A 12,551-nucleotide genomic window follows, 5' to 3' on the forward strand; every position below is an offset into this window, starting at 1 on the left:
GATAGAATATGGAATCCTTTCTGTGACAGAATATGAAATTTTCTGACTGACATTTTTTTATGTCATACATTACTCAGTGATTTTGTTTTGTTTCTTAGAGCGGCTATACATATTAACGAGACAATAAGAAATGAAATTTCCATTCCCTCCGCCAAAGCTAACACTTGGCGGAAAATCTTGTCATAAAATCAACTATTGTAACAAAGGTATCGGTTCTCAATTACATCTTTGTTGTAGTAGACACCCTTTAACAATGTCTATTCTCGAACGATTTGATGGCTCACATAAAGACTTCACCAATCGTTTTTCTCTTCTCCAGACACTGTGGTTATATTCAGCTTCGTTTAATGTCACAACGTATAATAGCACAGACGAATGTAAAAGTGCACCATAGAGAAGGCCATGTATACGCTAGTATTTCTCCCCACCTTCTTCAACATAGCTAGACTTTTCCATTTGTTGGGGCCTGTGGGATTAACTATGATGTCGATTCCTGTCAGTTAAACCGGGCGCAAAGAAAAGACCTGGGTGAGAGGTAACTGATGAAATGAACTCGCCAACAGAATCTGTTTCAGAATCTTTTCTCAGGGGTTAAATTTTCTGAACAACTCAATCATCAGTCTGTTCTTTACTGTGGCTAAATTATCGCCGTAAGTTGGAGTTTAAATTAACAGTTAAATAAAGCCATAGACTTAACATACGAAAAAAATCTACCGAGATAACTAATGCAATTTTCTCAAAGTTACAACGGAGCATGAGTTCCTTTTACCAAGTTTCCTTGATCACGTTCATTGGATACCTCCTATCCTTCTCTCTTAGAAGTGACAACTAGCTTGTCTACAAAACTACACCTTTCTCAGGGGAACTTTTAATCGGTAGACCAATAATGGTTTTGTCCAAGAACCTAAGTCACCGACTTGTAACTGTGCAACTGTGATGTCAAAGGATAACTATATTAAATGGGAAGAGAAAAAGTAGTTATTATCAAAAATGAAAAGAAAATAAATTATTTACTCTCTGTACGTCAAACAAATTGTGTGTTGTATAAATATATAGCTGCATACAAATAAAGAAAGAGGAAAATAACAATTGGGACCATTGACTGAAAAACAAATTTTCCAAAGTAAGATTATCTAATGAAGGCTCCTTTCATTAAACAAAATCATTGCCATATGTCATGTCTGAATTAGTACCATTTATTATGAATAAATTTATAAAAGGGCGGTCGTTGTTTATGTATTTAATTTATGAACTTGAAACTGTTCCAATTTGAAACTGGAACCCTAGAACTGTTTTACACATTTGTCAAACACTATTTTGTCTGGAATAATTTGATCTGTTTGTGTAATGTGTCTTCGAGGGGCGGTCAGATATTTGAATTAAACATATGTACTTGAGCTATCAGTATTCTGTGGCCTACAGGGACTGAAAGGTCATCAGTAAGTAAAATCAATGCGTTTTGCTGAGTCCAGATAACTGATACCTCTGGTAAGATATTTTGGACCTAAACATCCACGATGGCCGTTTTTTTTGCAGACAAGTAGCCTATTTGCACAATTGACGCGATAGGTACAGGTCAACATTTAATTAAAATGCACATAATTCAAATTCTTCAATGGTTGCAGAGAAGGGGCGTTTTATTTTAGGACCCACTTCACTATGTCTTGCTTCAGGGCAGAGTCAGAAGAAAAGATTGGAAACATGGTAGGTACTAGATTTTCTTTCAGCCTGAGGGTATTTGTGTTCAGAGAGTTGAATTCTGTAAATATCGGCAGAAATGATGAAAGATGTGACGGCTTTCGTTTAAATGATTTCCATAGTCCATTACAAGTCATAAAACTAGAAAATCAGACGTTTGAACTTGTGTCTAAGACAGGGCATCTTATGCATAACATTGTCACCTTTACAACGCTGCCATACATTGGAAGCGATTTGTAAGAGCTGCCAACGAGGATTTCTGTTACTTGTCATTTCGAATTCGTATTAGTTGTTCAGTTGACACGACTGTGTCAATATGTCAACATTTAAATCACAGGCGTGATAGCGTTTTTCTAATGCACTGCTTTCAAGATGTTCATGGGGAAATGTTTTCATCCAGGATAATAAAATTAAAAAATAAAAGACGTACAGCATAGAGAGCAAATCCAGAGCAGCAACGACAGTGTGATAGACGTTCAGCATAGAGAGTAAATCCAGAGCAGCATCGACAGTGTTGGCAAATGGTCATATGTAACCGATGAAATACGGCCTCTTGTCAATTTACCTCAGTCAGGGTTTTATTCTAAATGTTCATGTAAATGCATACATAGTAGCATTCTACACACCCCTGCCACCATGGCTTAAGCAGAATTAGGTAAAAAAAAGCAGTAATGTTTACTGCAATTCATTAGACGTGACTGGTCTAGAATTACTCAAAATGTTATGTTTTCAACAAATGTTTTATCTGAAAGTAGTTTTTACTAGGTATGGCTGCTGCTAATGACTACTGCGAATGCAAAGTTAAAAGTAACACTCAGTGATGACTTTTCGCCCTTGTGTACTTGGGTGTACAAGGGTGCACTCTATATCTGTTTCGCTGCTTGGATTAAGGTTTAGAAGTTGATGCGTTGCTTTTTCTGCCTTTTTCATTCCCCCCAATGCTTAAAAGCTGTGCAATTTTCTTAATGCGTCTTGCAAAAAAAAAAACTACGTCTTTCTAAGCAGTCCTATTTTGGTAGATTCATACACTGTTACTAAAACAGAGCAACTGGTTTTCATAAAGTCTGTGTTTACATGAATCGATGTTCGATGCCCAAATTAAGAAATTCGGTGCAATCGAACATTGGCAATAGGTGGTGTTTTGAATTGTTCAAGTGACCAGCTTTTCATAAATATACTCAACGCATTGCTTAGCTAGTCGCATTTCTCAGATTACACATTAGCAGTGAATGTTCGATGGGAAGCCAGAACCTTCTGGATTACTAAGACGTGTTTAGCTTAATTTCGTAAATGTGCCAACGTTACCATCTGTCAGCTGAGGGCAAAGATTCTAACCTTCCTGAAGAGCAGAGAATAAGCGTATTGGGTAAAATCAGCTACAAATATGCTGTTCTTTTACATATTTAATTCGGCCATGTTATACCCTGATATAAATGTCAGCTCGACTATGACAACATTGATGATATTTTGTGAGATTTGTGACTTATATATAACGGCATCCTGGGTGTGTTGTGATCAATAAATTCATAGTATGCGATGCAAGCCTGTGGGATATATTGCTCCATGACATAACTTTCGGGGTAGTGATCAGGTTACATAGATACATCACCAACACTATGAATAATTTATTTACAGTGTTAACTGTATGAAAGGCGACATCTTAGCTTGTACTGTTATAATAAACAGCAAAAGTATAGTGATTTAAATTCAACAGGTCGAAGCTCTCATTTACCGCATGCTGCAACATTAAGAACTTTAACAGCCACAACAGAAGTCTTTCTGGAATATAATTTCTGTTCGTCATACATGAAATGGCGTTTTCTTCCAAAAGAGCTGTCCATAGCAAGATTTGACTAAATTGTGCTTGCAATATTCACAAAGTTAAATGATCATCTGGGTGAATCCTGCTCTTGTTCTTTCATGCTGTGAATGGGAAGCGTCTCCCGAACGTACACATTCATTATTTAAAATGGTTCCATAGTTCTTGTCTGTTGATTTAGCTGGATCATTTGCTGACTATGCGCATCCTGACACTTTAATGTCATAGTGACATTAAATTTAGCCATAATGCAAATCTCTGCTTATTCTTGTCGAGTTGTTAAGAGGCTTGCCATCCAGTAGTATAGTGTGCCTTGCTCTACATATGGGTTATATTAGAATGGCCGGTAACTTAGTAACGGTCGTTTGTTTACCTAAGGCACTCCGTTTTCTTCATCTTTAAAGCTGCCATATTAAATGAAAGCAAAACATTCAATCAAATACAATCTTATCAGTGTGAACAGAAATAAGAGTTTATATGGAAATATTATCCTCTATATTACCAGAAACAAGTTTCTATTGATCTGTGGTACCTGGTGATGACCCTTTGAAAATGTCAGTATGTAGGCTTTATATGGTCTATAACAATTTGTTCTCAAAATCAACATTTTGGAAGGCACAGAAACCCAGACGTCAAGTGTAATTCCAACTGAGTTAGAATCGTGGAGGACTTCAGAAGACTTTTCTCTTCTTTCTGTTATAGAAAATGACATCCTTATAGTGATAGAATATGGAATTTTTTGAAAGATATTTTTGACATGAAACATTTCCTTTGATTATATTGTTTCTTAGGGCGACCATCTGTACATGTACAGGACTATAGGAAATGGAATATTCCCATTATGCTGACGTTGAATTTGGCTACCCATGGTATCAAAGGCATCGGTTCTCCGTTGCAATTGTGTTGTGGCAGACATCCTTGTTATTCTACAGCGATTTGATGGCTCATATAAAGGCCTTGACAATCGTTTTCTCTTCTCCAGACACTGTCACTATATTCGGCTTCGTTTAATGTCAGGATTAATAGCATAGACGAATGTGAAAGTACGCCACAGTGGACGCTTCGTGTCCGGTTGTGTTTGTCCCCACCTTTTTCAACATAGCTAGATCACTGCGTTTGTTGCCGTCCAACGGATTAAGTATTATATAAATTACAGTCAGCTAAACCGTGGCGAACAAAGAAAAGACTTGGGTAAGACGGTAACTGAAGAAGTAAACTCACCAACAGACCCTGTTTGAAACGAGGCAGTTTTTTCCTAGGTGTTAAATTTTCTGAATACTTCAATCACCAGCGATTTCTTAAATGTGATTAAATTACCATAAATCACCATAAGTCGGAGTTTAAGGTAGTCATTAGACAACAGCAAATAAATAAAGGCAAAGACTTTAACACATTCAAGACATCTAATGCAATTTTCTGAAAGTTACTCCAGAGCATAAACTTTGTTTTACCAGTTTTCCTTGATCACACTTATTAAATATCCCCCCCATCTTTCTCTCTTAAAATTGGCAACTAGATTGTATTCAAACATACACCTTTCTCAATGGATTTTTCATAACTGTAGGCCAATGGTTGATGTTATTCAAGCACTTCAGCGTCTTTCAACTGTGCAACTGTGATGTCGCAAGACTACGAAGAGATAAATACTTAAAATGGGAAATGACAAAGCAGCTATTATTAAACATTATTAAAGTTTGCCATCCACTTACAACGTGTTACTCTCTAAGAGTGTGTAGGTGACGGTATCAAAACCGTGTTGCTAAAATAAATACCTGGATGCGATTAAACGAAGAAGTAAAAAAACAATTGAGACTGTTAACTGAAAAAAGGTGCCCAAAGTAAAGTTTCCTACTGAAGGATTCTTTCGTTTTACTGTCTCCAGATAACTGCTATCTTTGGTAAGATGTCAATGGCCGATTTATTGCTGGCCAGTAGACCTTTTTGCATAATGTTGGTCAAGATTAAATTGAAAGACACTTAATTAACAATTCTCCAATGGCTGCAGAGAAGGGGTATTTTATTCTTTGAACCCATTCCGGTGTGTCTTGCTTCAGGCCAAAATCAGAAGAAAAATCCGAAACATTGTAGGTATTCGATTTTTCAGCAGCTTGAGAGTATTTCAGATGTTCAGAAAGCACATTCTGTAAATATCAGAAAAAATGATGAAAGAGTTGACGGCTTTCGTTTAAAGGATTTCCAAAGTTCATAACAAGTCACAATGCCAGAAAATCAAATGACGGCTGCGTTGTCCTACAAGGTGAGTACCAAAAAGCAGTACAAACAGACCGTACAAAAACTGCCAGGACTGTCACAGTTCGGTAAGCAACAGTATGTTTGACTAGCTGTAAGGCGTAAGAATGATGTTGACGTTCAGAACAGACATGAGTGCGTTTGTGTCATCTACGGTGGCCCGCATGAGAGCGAAAATTGGTCATCGTATCGTTTTCAGGCTGCTAATTAAGAGGTGTACACGTAGGGGTAATTATAGATTAAGTCATAGCATCGCTAATTCTGGAAAAGCACACAGCAGGTAGGCCTAATGCATGGATTCGACAATGCTTTACAGGGCTTTTCAATACATAATCCAGGCAGGGGTTACCGGCATGACGTTACCCGGCCAGGCCTCCGCGATCGACAAGTTAGACAGAGGGTCTAACTTTAATCGAACTTTTTAAAATTGAACTAGCGAAGATAATGTTTTTTTAAAAGGTAGCTTACAGACTAACATAGCATAAACATTGTGTCTAGGGAATATATAGTGTGAAAGTCGTTGGGACCTCCTTCAAGCTCTTCTACAAGGACCTGGTAGTAATAATTCTTGCAGACTTGCAATATATGAGGGGCCAAATTAACATTTAATCAAGAATTTATCGATATCGAGAAATATTTATCGATATCAGTAATTCTTTTATCGATATCAACAAATGAATTAGTCATATCGATAATTCTCGATTAAATGTTAATTTGCCCCCAAGAAATGTTATATTATTAGGGAATTTGTCCGCAGGGACAATAATGTATTTTCTCTGAAGGTCGTCGAGTACCTTTCGAAATTGTTTGGCTGTTGCATGACCATGAGTATTAATATGGTGGATTGCATAAACAACCTTTTTCTTTACTAGCTCAAGCCAAGTGTCAAGAACTGAAGATTCTACCGTCTTCCGTGTGCGCCATTTTTTTTTTGTAACGTTTTTCGAGCGCCGAAAGGCCAATTTTCTTATTAGCTCTCTTATTTAATTTCTCGGCTCTCTATACTTGGAACCCCTTGCAAGCACACTTCGTAGCTCATCATTATTTACAAGATTAAGGTTACAAGTCAAGACATGTTTACAGGGTGGTAAGTAAAGACTCACAGTCACAGCTGTATTCACCAGAGGTAAAATCGGACATCTCAAAATCTTTAATAACTGCTTTCGCGCAATTAAATATCTTGGAAGCGATTGATTTGGTACACTGGTATGAGGGTTCTCGTATGTTGAAGTAATTCGGCACAGCATTGCTAACCTCTGGATCATTTAAAATTCACACAATGTTGTTTAAACGAAGACAACTATCTAGGTATGTAAATTTTAGGAACAGCCTATTTTTGGCAGCCTGAAGTGTTCTGACTGGATGATAAAGTCGAAACTACCATATGTCTTGACATACGCGGATCACATGGGGTGGTAGAAAAAGTGTAGAACTGGACGTTACTTCCCTGACCACTTTACTCAATATATGAGCAGGAAGTGTATATACTGCTGCGTATAGAGCGTGCATGTTATCAGTCGTTTTAGACAAACCTACCAGGTAACTGACAGTTAGTGTTGCTGTGAATCGACACCTTATTAAACTTCCTCCTACCATGGCTGCGTTGACTTTTTCGATGACATTTGAACAATTGTGCTATGTTAGAATCGTGTGGTTGACTTGATGTTACGTTACCAACCCCAATATCATTCTCATTTAAGCCATAAGCAAAAACTGAATCAAGAGTAAGTAAAATCAATGCGTTTTGCTGTCTCAAGATATCTGCTATCTCTGGTAAGATATTTAGGGCCTAAACATCCTCGATGGCCGCTGCATTGCTGACCGCCAGACCTATTTGCGCAAATGACGCAAAAGCTGTTGGTCACGATTAAATCGAAAGACACATCATTCAAATGCTTGAATGGGGCATTTCATTCATTGCACCCTTTCCGGTATGTCTTGCTTCAGGGCAGAGTCAGAAGCAAATATTTGAAACAGAGTAAATATTCAATTTTCCTGCAGCTTGAGGCTACTGGAGGTGTTCAGAAAGGTGCATTTTGTGAATATCGGGAAAAAATGGCGAAAAATGGCTTTCCTTCAAATGATTTCCAAAGTCCATGACAAGTCACAATACCAGAAAATCAGACAGATGACGTCTGTGTTGTCCTACGAGATGAGTACCAAATAGCCTCAGGAACAGACCGTACAAAAGCTATCAGAACTGCCCTTGTTCGGTAAGCCGCAGTGTGTTTGAGAAGCTGCCAGGCTTATGAATGATATTAACATTCAAAACTCACCTGTAGACCCTACATACGTGCATTTCTAATACAATGGTCTTCAGTTTTCCCCGAGGGAAATGCCTTCATCTCGGATTACTAGTAAAAATTTCTAGTTAAATTAGAAAACACGTTTGATGTGAAAGTCGTTTAAATTTGGTACCGGTACACTTATTAAAACTTACAAGCTAATGCCCACTTTGATTTCAAAATTAAAAGTAACATAATATTACTCACCGCTGACCTTTTCACCCGAGTCTACTTAAATTGCAGAGAGTAAATACCACATGAAAAAATAGTTCGAACCGTGCATCCAAATCAGTTTTGGGGCCTCCGTGGCTCAGTTGGTTAGCGCGCTAGCGCAGCGTAATGACCCAGGAGTCTCTCACCAATGCGGTCGATGTGAGTTCAAGTCCAGCTCATGTTGGTTTCCTCTCCGGCCGTATGTGGGAAAGTCTGTCAGCAACCTGCGGAGGGTCGTGGGTTTCCCCCTGGCTCTGCCCGGTTTCCGCCCACCATAATGCTGGCCGCCGTCGTATAAGTGAAATATTTTTGAGTACGGCGTAAATCGCCAATCAAAAAAAAAAAAAAATCCAAATCAGTTTTACTACCTGGATTAAGGCTAAGAATTTGATGTATTGCTTTGTCTTGTTTCTTTTTCTTTATTTTTATTTCTCCAAAGATTTAAATACATGGTATTTGATTAATGCGTCTTGCGAAAGCACGTTTTGCTGAATCGACCTACACAAGAGAACAAATGGTTTTCCTTAAGACTCTGTCAGCACGGGTCGGTTTTCGTCGCTCAGATTAAGAATTTTGGCACAATCAGACTTTAGCAGGAGGGTTTTTTTTCAGTCGAAGTGGGAAGCTTTCCGTAAATATGCTCAAGGCATCGTTAAGCTTGCCGAATTTCCCAGATAACACATTAACAACCAATATTTGATGGGTAGGCAGAACCTTACGGATAGAGAATTTATTCGCTTTATTTCCACAATTTGCTTACCATACTGCCAAAGGATAGGAAGTAATACTAGTCTGCAACAATGACGGAGAATAAATGTATTGCGGTAAAATTAGATACGGATATGCTTTTCTTTTACACATGGAATTACACATTGAATTTTGTCACCTCGACTATGACAAATGTTGATATCTTGATAGGTTTAATAATCATAAATAACGGCATGTAAATTCTACTTACGCCATGGCACTGGGGGCATCTAATTTGCTTTTTTGAGCATTTAACTGAAATAAAAATTGGTTAATTTATCTCATATTGAAATGTTAAGAACTTTAAGAGCCACAATGGAAGAGCTATTGGAATATAAACTGTGTGGATCATTCGTGAAATTGCATTCTGTTCCCAAGGTGATGTCCAAGATTTAAATCAATCGTACATGTACTCGCAATCTACATAAGTTTAAAATACCAACTGCGGCTTGGAGGAAGTCTGCTCTTGTTCTGCCATGCTGTGTAAGGGCAGCCGGTATAGCGCTCTTATACGATCTCCCGCTCATTCACATTTAATATTTATGATGGTTCCGCAGCTCTTGTCTGTTGATTTTGTACCACCAAATTGCATTTTGTTATATCCTGCGATCCACAGGGAGAAAGTCACTTTGCCAATCACTGTATAAAAAAGACACCTCAGCATAAAGCTATATGATGAAAGAGGGCGTGTGAAAAAATAGCAGTTCGTAGTCCTGTAACCTTTGTTTATCCAGGCACTAGCGCTCTTTAAACCTTATTTCTTCACGAAAGTCGGATTTGCTCGTTTCATTGAGTTGGATTATATGCTAAACATGTGCATCCTGTGTATTGATAGGTTGTTAAGCTTGATAATTTACTGGCATAGTGACATTAACTTTAGTCATCACTTCATCCAGCCTGCAAATCCTTGTCGAGTTATTGTCAAGAGGCTTGTCATCCATTAGTATGTTTTGCCTTGCTGTACATATAGGTCATACATTAGAATTGACAGTAAGATAGCAAAGGTAGGTGGATTACTCAAGACACTCCGTTTCCCCCACCTTTAAAGCTTCCACCTTAAATAAAAGTCAAATACTTTCTTATTAGTTTCAACAGAGTTAAGTGCTTATCTCTGTGGTATGGAGGTATGACCCGCATTGTTGCCAGAAACAAGTTTCTATTGATTTCTAGTGCCTGGTGATAACCCTTTAAGATGTCAGTATGAAGACTTTATATGATTTGTTACAATTTGTTCTCAAAATCAACATTTTGGAAGGCACAGAAACCCAGACGTCAAGTGCAGTTAGAATAGTGGAGGACTTCAGAAGACTTTTCCGTTCTTTCTGTGATAGAATATGAAATCCTTTCTGTGATAGAATATGAAATCCTTTCTGTGATAGAATATGAAATCCTTTCTGTGATAGAATATGAAATCCTTTCTGTGATAGAATATGAAATCCTTTCTGTGATAGAATATGAAATCCTTTCTGTGATAGAATATGAAATCCTTTCGGTGAAAGAATATGGAATTTTCTGAATGATATTTTTTCCAACATCTCCAATGAATATTTTTATTCTTAGAGCGACTATTCTTACATGTACAAGACTATAAGAAAAGGAATATTCCCATTCTGCCTGCCAAGCCTAACGCTGAGTTTGGTTGACCATTGTATCAAAGGCATCTGTTCTCAATTACAGTTTGTAGTGGTAGATATCTATGTCACAAGTGGTTATTCACGAACGAGTTGATGACTAAGATAGAAAGCTTTGGCAGTCGTTTTCTCTTCTCCAGACACCGTAATTATATCCAGCTTGGTTTAATGTCGGGGTGTATAATAGCACAGACGGACGTGAAAGCACGTCACCGCGAATTTCTCGTGTCCGCTTGTGTTTGTCTTCACCTTTTTCAACATATCTAGACCAGTGGGGTTGTTGGAGTCCATGGGATTAAGTACAATGTCGATTCCAATCAGTTAATCCCAGCCAAACAAAGAAAGGACTCGGGTAAGAGGGCAACTGATAAAATGAACTCACCACAAAAGTCGCTTTGAAACGAGAGAGTATTTTCCTAGGGGTTCAATTTTCTGAATGTTTCAATCGCCAGCCATTTCTTTAATGTGATTAAATTATCGCCATAGGTCGGAGTTTAAGATAGTCATTAGACAAGAACAATTAAATAAAGGCAAAAACTTTAACACATGCCGAAAAAATTAAACATCTAATGCAATTTTCTCAAAGTTACATCAGAGTATGAGTTTTTTCAACAAGTACTCCATTGTAACCACGTTATTCATTTTAAAACCTATCTGCCGGGTGCACCAAGTAATATCGCCATGCTTAAAGAGATGTCTGTCTAAAAAGTATTGTGGATGTGAAAAAACAGACCTAAATACACATCTTTTACTTGTGTATCTGCACGACACAAATCGTGTAATCTGTGTAACACAACTGCAGCAAAATGTGCATAAGTGTACAACTGACAGACGTGTCACACTGGCATGTGCATCAGTGTGCAACTGGCAGACATGTCAAAGTAGGATATGCATCAGTGTACAAATGACAGACATGTCATAGTGTCATGTGCATCAGTGTACAACTGACAAACATGTCATAGTGGCTGTGTAAATTCGTGCACCGACGTTTTTACAGTGTGCAACGAATTCTTAAACAGTATGACTGTATAAATTTTAATTCAAAGCCAAAAGAACATTAATAAGCTTGCAAATTTATGAAAGAAAGTTAACGAAAAATAGTACATGCGTGTTTCGCGTACTTTACCTATCATTACTGAATTTTCGACACAAGTACTGGAAGTCATTCCTTCCACGTGGTTTACAATAAGATTCTTATAGACTTAAAGGGGATGATAATCGAAATGTAGGCCGTACGGTTGTTTTATTAAAGTGAAGTAGTTCATCACTAATTTTAACATGGCAAAACAATATCTCACCATATTTAACATGGCAAATCAATATCTCCCAATTTAACATGGCAAAACAATATCTCGCCAAAAGGAGCAAACAGCTCTGTGAAATTCAAATCAATATAACTGGTGTTCTGTATGTATATAGGCTTATAAACATCTGTTCGTGGAGACAAAAAGTCGAGAAAAGTGTATGAAAAGTAATGTAGATATAGTGACAACGTTTCAACGTTTACGTAGGAACAAACGGACAGACCGACAACCCATACCATAATACGATTTTTATCTGCTGACGGGTGTGTAGTTGGCTGGGTATAAAGTATAGGCTAAGTTGCCCTCGCGTGATTGCTGTCGCTTTTTAGACGGGACAATCAACAGTGCCTGCAGCCGGGGCTTTAACATCACGGATAGGGCGTGACAGTCACAGTTAAATCTATACGCTTTCTGAATTCAGTCAGTTCGATTATAATTCGATTTCCATTCATGTTTTCTTGATTTTTATAGCCTCGATGGAAATATTCAACGGTTATTGATGTTAAACAGGCTTTTGTTTGGGTCGGTGGATAAGCTGCATTATATGAAGGTATAATTTAGTTATTTATCTGACTGGGGTTTTACGCCGTACTCGAGAATATTT

Source organism: Liolophura sinensis, chromosome 1 (assembly GCF_032854445.1).
Source record: "Liolophura sinensis isolate JHLJ2023 chromosome 1, CUHK_Ljap_v2, whole genome shotgun sequence".
NCBI lineage: Eukaryota > Metazoa > Mollusca > Polyplacophora > Chitonida > Chitonidae > Liolophura > Liolophura sinensis.